General features: G+C 34.8%; 1 long non-coding RNA gene across 1 annotated transcript; it reads right to left on the bottom strand.

The window, feature by feature from the left end:
- Nucleotides 1-7,084: 7,084 nt before the first annotated feature.
- LOC119643620 lies at nucleotides 7,085-8,394 on the bottom strand. The gene is made up of 3 exons (XR_005248351.1): nucleotides 8,052-8,394; nucleotides 7,883-7,997; nucleotides 7,085-7,803 (listed from the first exon to the last, which is right to left on the bottom strand). It is a non-coding gene; the product is annotated as an uncharacterized LOC119643620 (long non-coding RNA).
- Between the last annotated feature and the right edge of the window lie 1,103 nt (nucleotides 8,395-9,497).

The following is a 9,497-nucleotide window of genomic DNA, read 5'->3' as shown; positions in this document are numbered from 1 at the left end:
CAACATGTTAAATCAATATGTGAAAAAGTATGATGAGTTGAGAAGTGCGTTGGTTTTCCATCATTTAAAACGCAAAGGTTGCTTTGAAAAAAGGCCTTTTCTAAAACAGTACCGCGACTGTTGTTTACTGTTGAGCCCCAGATGGTATTCCAGCTGTTGAAATCGCCGCATATAATTAATGGGGGGGAAAGTACGGAGAATAAACTGTAGAGTTCTTGCTGAGAAAACGATTGCGAAGGTGGAATATAGAGCGAAAGCACTGTAAATTTTATATTTAACATTATTTGTATCGCTAAGGCTTGTATGTTTGAGCTTAAATTTATGCGTTTGTGAGGTATACTTGATTTTATAAAAATACCTACTCCTTGTTTGGAATATGAGTTTTGATCAGCATTCGTGAAGTATCCAGTATATGATTTGGGTGGAATAGGATTAAAAGAGCTTCTACAATGGATTTCTTGAAGCGATAAAAAGGTTGGATTAAAATCATTTATGAGTGTACGGAGTTCATCAAAATTATTAATAAGACCCTTAATGTTCCATTGTAGAATTTTAAAAACTTTATTTAATTGTAATGACATGTAAGCAGAGTGGAGGGAGGGTTAAGTTGACATGTCAGTGTCTCCGTCGAGAAGGTCGCTATAGGAATTTTTCGTGAATGATTTATTCTTACCAGCAGAATAATCTGTACTTAGGTGATTTGGTACATTTGAAGCGCAACGGGTTGGCGGACGTGAATAATTTGAAATTGAAGGTTGATTAATGGATGAAAGAGTGGATTCATTACCATTTGTAATTTGTTGAGTAAAGTTGAGAGCTGGAGATTCTGGAGAATTTGGTATATTAGATTTTAGCATATGTGTTGTTGTTTTAGTTTTTTCAATATTTGCAGTTGCTTTGGTTTTCGAAAGTTGATTAATGGATGAAAGAATGGATTCATTACCACTTGTGATATGTTGAGTAAAGTTGAGAGCTGGAGATTCTGGAGAATTTGGTATATTAGATTTTAGCATATGTGTTGTTGTTTTGATATTTTCAATATTTGCAGTTGCTTTGGTTTTTTCAATATTATCTTTGGCAAGTGATGTAACTGGTTCCGCAATATAATTTTTGGTTAGTGGTGGAACAGGTTTTTCATTGGAAGCAGTTGCAGTTAAAGTTTTACTAGGCTCGATTTGCGAGGCAACAGCAGCATAGGTATTACTTTTGCCAATTCCATGGGCTACAGATGGATTTCTTTCCCGGTATGTGCGTCGCGCTTCGCCCATGCTACAGTAATTTTCTGTTTTGATTTTTAGTATTTCACGCATCTGTACAAAACGTGGGCATTGTTTGTCTAACGCTGAGTGTTAATCATTGCAATTTATGCAGAAACTACTGGTACAGCTTTCAGCATGTGGAGGATGACCACAGTTAGCACAAGATGCAGCACTAGTGCATCTTTTTGCCGTATGTCCCAGGCGTTGGCAATTTTTAGACCTCTTAGGATTTGGGATGTATAGTTCTACTTTACATTTATACCACGCCACATCAACTGTTCGCGGTAATCGATAGCGATCAAAAGTTAAAATAATCATTCCTGTAGGAGAGCGTGTTTTTCCGTCATCATTCAGTTTGGTTAATTTATATACTTCAGTCACTCCTTGAATGTCCATTTCGCGAACAATTTCATCTTCCGGCAAATGCTTTAAGCAAGGGACATATATTACGCCTCGAACAGAGTTAAGTTTCTCATGCAGTTTAGCTGAAATAGCACATAGATTAGCTAAAGATTTGGCCTTTATGAGTTTTTCGGTTGCGCGCGGGTTCCCAGCGAGGACCAGTAAATTCCCATCGCGTAGAATGGAGATGGACTCGATGTATGTTGTAATGCTATCTAGAGCTTTTTTATAGCAAAAGGGTTAATTTGGGAAATTGTTATTCGAGCATCGGTTGAAGAAATAACAATATATTTTTTATCAATAGGGGTTATATCGCTGATCGGCAACACCGGAAAATCTGAATTTTTACTTTTTTTCTTTGGGGGGATGTATCACTTAATAGATAAAATCTATTCGAGTTTTTGTCTGGCGGCCCCGGGGCCATTATGCCTTATTGTTGTCTATTGCTTATTATTTGTGAAATAACCACTCAATTGAAAAGATTTGGGAAACTACTGAATAAAATGTCAGATGTTTTTAATTTTTTTTTTTTTTTTTTTTAATATATTTAAAGGAAAACACGTACGGTATTCGCGATGAACACTTTTCGCAATAAACACACAAAAAGTTCAATAAATTTTAATAAGTTTGAAAACTTTTAAAAACGTATAACGCAATAAAGAAATTAAATAGAAGAATAAATTGCAAAAATTTTTTCACAAAGAGAAAAATGTGACCACAGCGCTTGAACAGAGTTGCCGTTTTTTTGTATATTGTGTCTTTTTGAGCATAGGCCTCCTTAAAAATTCATGTGTTTTACAGAAAACTTCCAACTTTAATCTAGGTGATTCCTATTGCTTACATATAAAACAAAACTAAATAATAATAAAAAATAAACATAGTAGAGTTTTCTTATTTGTCTAGTGATCTTTATGTACATTTATCTTTGGTCCAGATCTTGATTGTGTTCACCAATTGAAACAATTTCTTTTCTTTTTACTACAGTTACAGTTAATAGTTGTTAACAACTGTAGATGATAGAAAAATAAGAAAAGAACAAGGCTTCACTCTCTTTTTATACCCATTATTGAAGGTTGAGGACACATTCATCCTGTCGAAAAATCAAGTAGAAAGTTTCGGGGGCCCTATAAAGAGTAGACATATTCTTGAGTTATTTCAAATTCTGAATCGGTCTAGCTATGTCTGTCTCTCCGTCAATCTGCCAGTGTGAATACGCGTGGTAAATATTTCCTCAGTTGTAAAACTAAGATGTTACATTTAAAATTCCAAAACTAGTTGAATTGATTCATGAGTCCGTCGGCAATTATAAGAAAAAACACAAATAGTTTGAAATTTTTATTTATTAAAATGTGTTTGTCTTTTTATCAACGTCCGTCACTTTATGTGCCAATTTTTCTCTCTATCTCTTCTCTTATTCGAAAAAGAGGTAAAGAGAAGCATTTATAAGCAAACATTTCAACGTATGAGCAATATTTTTATTGCATTGTTGGGTGCTTGGCTTGGTAAATATATTACGTTTCGAATATATTGCGGTCCAGATGTCCAACAATTTAACTTGAGTCAAAATATGCATATGTACTCTCTCCGAGCATGCTCAGCCCACGTACAGTACACATAAATAGCACGCACTTTCCAAAGAGAAGAGGTATAAAAATTTATTTATATAGGGATATATAAGAAATCCTTATATATATAAGAATTCATGAAAAAATGCAAAAAAGATTTAGTTTTATTTTAAAATGTAATTTAAAGTACATTCAAATAAATATGAAAGTGCGTGAATAATTGAAACAAAACAAAGCAAAGCAATTCGACATATAACAAAAACAATGCCAAAGGTGTAAAAATTGCAAAAATAAACTATTACTTATTCAGTTTAAAGCGTTAGGGCACAGAAGGATCTAATTTACTGGTATAGAATCAAAAATAAATAGTTGGTCCAATTCTGCTAACGTTCGTCTAGTTGCTTCACAAATCACACGTGCTTTCAGAAATGTAAGTTATTAGTGATTTGAGCTCTGACAAGCGGCAAATAGTTGCGTTAATGCATTTTTTGTTTGCTGCTCATTTGCTAACCAGGCCCATTTGCCTTTTTATTTATTTATTTTACTTTAATTCTACTTATACATGAAACTCAACTAAACAAATAACAGTCGAGTTCAATTGGCACTTAAAGCAAAACTTATATTAATTAATAATAAAACTTAGTATAAGTACATTAAAACAAACAAGAAGAAAAAAAAAGCATGTACACAACCAGCATAGAGCCACACTTACAACCGGTACAGAACCAAATTGCAAATGAACCCCAAAACCATCGCAAACATGCATAAGCCTGGCAACCGATAATAGTTAACAACAATTCATTTTCGAATCGTAACGACTCCTTAAGGTTAAGAGCTAGTTTAAGTACGACGTAGGTAAGTCGCGCGTATTAAGCAATGTTGCTTTAATGGACTTTAAAGAGTCCGATAATGAAAATAAGTGCTCGACGTCATTTAGGTTCTTGCAAACGACACGGAGCTGTTTAAACAACTCATAATTATATTTACACTGACTAAGCTTAACCAAGATAAAATGCCTAGAGAAGCGTTTGGGGACGTTAAAGCCTATTTCACCAAGTAATGCGGGCGAGCCAATTGTACCATTTATTAATTTGATTACGAAGGGAACCCCAAGAACACATCTACGTTTTTCGAGAGACGATAAGGATAATAGAAGCAACCTATTTTCATAGGGGGGAAGAGAGGCAATCGGATCCCAACCCAAACTTCTCAAAGAGTTCAATGTGCATGTTAAAACGTAACCTATGGTCAAATAGAACGCCTAAATCTATGAACGTGTCGACGTCCTCCAACTTATTCGAATCAATGAAATACCGAGTAATGAATGACTTTCTTCTTGAGAAAGAAAGCTTCTTACATTTATTTAGATTTACTTTCAGAAGATTCAAAAAGCACCATGCAACCAAATTATTCAAGTCACTTTAAAGGTGATGTGATTGTGATTCTAGAGAGAAGGAAGAAAACAGTTTCACATCATCAGCATACATTAAGATCTGACTGGAATTAATCACCGATGGGAGATCATTAATGTATAAGCTAAATAAAATGGGACCTAAGTGGCTACCTTGAGGCCAGACATCACGGGGAATTCATCCAAGGTGATGAAGTTAAATAAATCCATCAATGATCTATTGTGCAGATATCCATTTTACTAAAATGAAAGGGAAGCCAGAGGCTTGGAGTTTAAAGATAAGTAAGTTATGGTTAACCATATCAAACGCTTTGCTTAAATCAGTGTATATAACATCTGTGCAGCAGCCACTAGAAAAAGCCTTGAAAACATGACAGGTAAACTCTAACAAGTTGGTGACTGTAGATCGCCCTTTCCGAAAGCCGTGCTGGTACGGAGAAATATACGAATTAATGGCAAAGGTCAAATGCTGAGTCACAATTCGGTCGAACAACTTAAGCAAGACATTCAACTTGGCTTTGCCTCTTTAGTTGTCTACAAATTGTCTACTACCACTTTTGTGGATAGGAATAAGGAAACTACTCTTCCAACACGAAGGGAAAACACCTAAATTCAAAGACAGGTTAAAAATCTTTGAGATTCACTCCACATAACTCGACAGCGCATGATTTAAGTACACATGATGGAACTGCATCAGGCCCAGGCGCACAACTATATTTTAGATAACTCAACCCATCAAAAACGTCATCTTCCGAAAGAACCAAGTAAGGAATTGAAACCGAGTTAGTTATAGGATATAGGTAGTTTGCTGATAAATCCAAATTAGCAATCGAAAAATTTCGTCGGAAATACTCAGAAAACAGATTTGAGACATCAAAATCATCCAAGGAATCAGAGCCATTAAAAGAAACATAAGAGGGATATGTGGAAATTTTTCTTTTCTTTTAGAGAATGGTTTTCACATTTTTTCCCTTTTGTTTCTCTTACAAATAAACTGCCTTATGTGGTTGTATACCCATTTCTCGAACTTTTTTCTTTCCCGATTTAAATTAGCAACAATTGCTTATTTTCCGGGTCTGCAAAGTGTATTGGTTGATAGTGTATACTATAGGATATCCCAAAAGCAAGATTGGAATTTGCCGCCATTTGTATGGTAAAGCGATCATAAAAAACAGAACAGTTTGACAACTGACAGTTTAGGATTAGTAAAAATGGAGCATTACACGATAGAGCAATGCGTTTTCATTGTTGAAAATATTCCAAATATAGTAAAAGGTTGGAGGCCATTGTTCGCAAATTTAGTACAAAATATTGTCGTTAATCCTCAAAATTCCGGCATTTGGGGTTCAGAGATCCCACATGTGATTGCCGAAAAATAAATGCATTAACAACGTGCGCATTTTAGACTGCAGTCACCATTGGACCACACTTCTTCGCATATGAGACTGGTCAAGCAATGACTGCTATTGGTCGACGATTCGCTTCATTCTGCCAAAATTGGATGATAATGATATGAATGACATCTGGTTTCAACCAGACGGCGCCTCTGCGAAACAATTCAATTACTGCACAAGACATTCCTTGCTTGGGTGCTCTCTTGTTTCGGCCATCGAAATCGGACCGTAGATCATGTGATTTAGTACTATTTCATTTATTTTTATGGGATTATATGACGTCAAAGGTCTACGTTAACGAGCGCATAACCATTCATGCATTGAAGGAGAAGATTCTACGTCGCATCAACGTGGCATTCACCCACATTTATGCATTTATGAATTTTTGTTTGTTTCAGCCTTTATTCAGAGAATTTTCTTTTTGACAAAAACGAAAAAATGATGTGCATATTTTGTCGAAATAAATCAGTTGTTGTCTTGTTGCTTCTGCAAGAAATATAAAGCATGTATGTATGTATTTCGGGCTCACTTAACCCATGCCTACAGCCTATGGGCAATTGTGGTTACGTGTCCCAAAAAAAAAAGAAGAAAACAACGAGAAAAGTTATGACAGAAATGAGAATAACAAAATAAACAACATGTTGTGAAAGGTCTTTGAACAGAAATACTGCTGTTAATGAAACTCACTCTTATTATTTGTTATTGATAACAAAAAATTCGTTGTAAATATTTACGCAATCGATATGTGTTAAATTTATATTAAGTTTATTTAAATGTGCGCGTAAATAATAATCACCTTTATCTATAGGAATATTCCATTTACACGCGGCTTACAGTCTAACATATGTTTGTAATTCCTTCTTTTTATTAAAAAAGAAAAAAAGTGACATAATTTCCTTTTATTTGAAGTCTGCATTATTTAAATGAAGTAATCATCTTTATCTGATCTGTGTATGAGGGCTCTTAAAGTATACATTTTTGATTCAAATAGGTACTGAACGTAATTAGGAAGTTATGGTTAATCATTATATATTCTCGTAGTGAAAATGTGCAAGTGTGTTTCTCTTAAAAAGAATATCCTCGATCCGGTGATACGAACCGTATACGAGAACAACGAATTTCGTAATAATATGAAATACTGATAATCAATGTACTTGCAAAAATATTAGCACACGAACACAATTCGCCCAACATACACGTTTAATTAAATTTATCAATCCTTTGTGACCTTTAGAAAACCGACTGAGGTAAATCTCACTTTTATCGGCTTCAAAGTGCTCGTTGTCGTACATACGCACACAACGTACTTATACCAATGTTTTTTCCGATCTGATACCGAAAAAGTCATAATTTTTCTTCGGAATAGCTTTGAATGTCTGACTTATATTCGGTCTTTTGTTCGGGTTTCCATGAATCGATTTTTTAAGTCTCTTGAGCAGCCAGATATCAAGGAAATACGGTAGTTGTGGAATGACGTGGTTTGAGTTTTTGGTGAACTGCAAAAATTTAAACAATCGAGATTTCACAGCTTTTAAGGCAGAAAAGATCTTTAAAAATGGTTCGGGTTGATCCAAATGAAAGGTCATCAATTGTCAATTCACGACATTCACGCATCAAATCTTTGATTTCGTTAGCGGTCGATGTTGATGGTCGTTCTGGTTGGTGTTCGTCCTGTACTCGTTCGCGGCCTTTTTTAAAGTCTTTGTACCACTTGAGAACATATTCTTGCGACATGGCTTAATCACACAAGGCCGTCCGTAATAACCTCATCGCTTTTTTGTTCGGCACCATCAAATGTAATAAAAATAGAATATATTGATAAATATCAAAAAGCTTTTCCAAAATCAATACTTTTCTCTATTTATTGCTTAGAAATTCAACTTTTACCGTCCACAACAACAACTTTAACACGGCATATTCTTAACAAATGGACTCTTCTGATCCGAATGATTTTGGGCATGGGCAACTAGAAAAACACAAAAACTTATATTCATAAGATAGATTCCTAAGTTTAATTTACATGCGTTTGGAAATATATGTGCACTGTCAGCAAACACGGCACCTATTGCTTCAAATTATAATTGGTTTCAGTCGCAAGTAAAAATCCTCATATTTAATTATTTTATAACATTATCTTTTCCATATGTTATGACAAAAAAATTCTTTGAAGCTTTCCCACCGATCGAGAACGCATAACATAAGTTTGCACAATGCCGCGCTAAAGAGATTTAAGATTTCTCTACACCTTTTGAATGACACCTCTGAAAAGAAAAAAAAGATTAGAATTATTCTTTGTACATGTGAATAAGTTATGAGGGGCAGTGAGAAGTCGAAAGTCCTCGTCGAACGTGGATAATTCGTGCCGTATCGAAACCGTTTGTTTGCTTGTTCAAACGGAAATGTAATACATTAGGTTATATATTTCGATCAGCGACATCTATTGGTGATATTGATAAAATAATGCGAAGTGTCATTGTACACAACAAATTCGAAGTTTTTGACCTTTCTCTAGATAAAATAAATTTTCGTTTTACTGTTATTGAGTTATTCAGTGTGTACAGACGCTAATCATGCAACCCTCAAAATTACATTTTGGGCATTCATAAATTTCGTTGTTTCATTTGAAGAAATTTACTGCAGAAGCCCACCAAAGACTTTTAGAAGCTTATGATGCTGCTGCTTCCTCATGTCCTGATTGCCGGTATTAGTTTCAATGGATTGAAAGTGGTGATTTTGATGGCAATGACAAACAACGGCCTGGAGAGCCAAAAAAGTTCGAAACAATGAATTGCATAACTTACTGAACTAAAACCCACCTCAAGCTGTTTCTAAATGCTTGCCAGCGATCGGAAAGATTGAAAAATGGGAAGAATGATTACCTTACGAATTCATTCAAACTGCCATTTCAAACCCTTTCAGCAGCGCAGTTTCATTGACGGAATATATGTGAGGTCAAAACGAAGGACGTCTTTAAGCCCTCACAGTACATATAAGGGGTAAATTATTATTATTATTATTATTATTTTAATTTTAGACTAATGAATTGAATTCTTAGACTAAAAAAAGAGACATTGAGCACTAGCAACACAGGCTATCGGCTCTAATTTAAATAAATGGATATTAGATAATAAGCTTAGTAGTATTAATAAAGTAAAATATTGAATTGATATTCTGTTCTGAAGCTGATTGTAGAATGTTCAAAGGGTTAATCGTTCCAAATGCAATACTTCTAGCCAAGGAAAAGTTGAGGCAGTCGCAGAGAATGTGCTTTATAGTAAGAGTTTGTCCACAACAGCAGATTGGGGGAGAAGACTTCTTCAGGATCCATTGGTGAGTTGCAATTGTATGACCAAGGCGAATTCTCGAAAATGTTTGGATCTTGGTTTTCTCAACATTTGTTGGATATAGAGGTGGAGTTAATTGAGGGTTAATGCAAGAGTAGTGTTGATGATGGTATTGTAAATTT

The sequence above is a fragment of the Glossina fuscipes genome, unplaced genomic scaffold (genome assembly GCF_014805625.2).
Source record: "Glossina fuscipes isolate IAEA_lab_2018 unplaced genomic scaffold, Yale_Gfus_2 61421, whole genome shotgun sequence".
Taxonomy (NCBI): domain Eukaryota; kingdom Metazoa; phylum Arthropoda; class Insecta; order Diptera; family Glossinidae; genus Glossina; species Glossina fuscipes.
The sequence above is the reverse complement of the archived record's forward strand: the minus strand, read 5'-3'. Positions and strand labels throughout refer to the sequence as shown.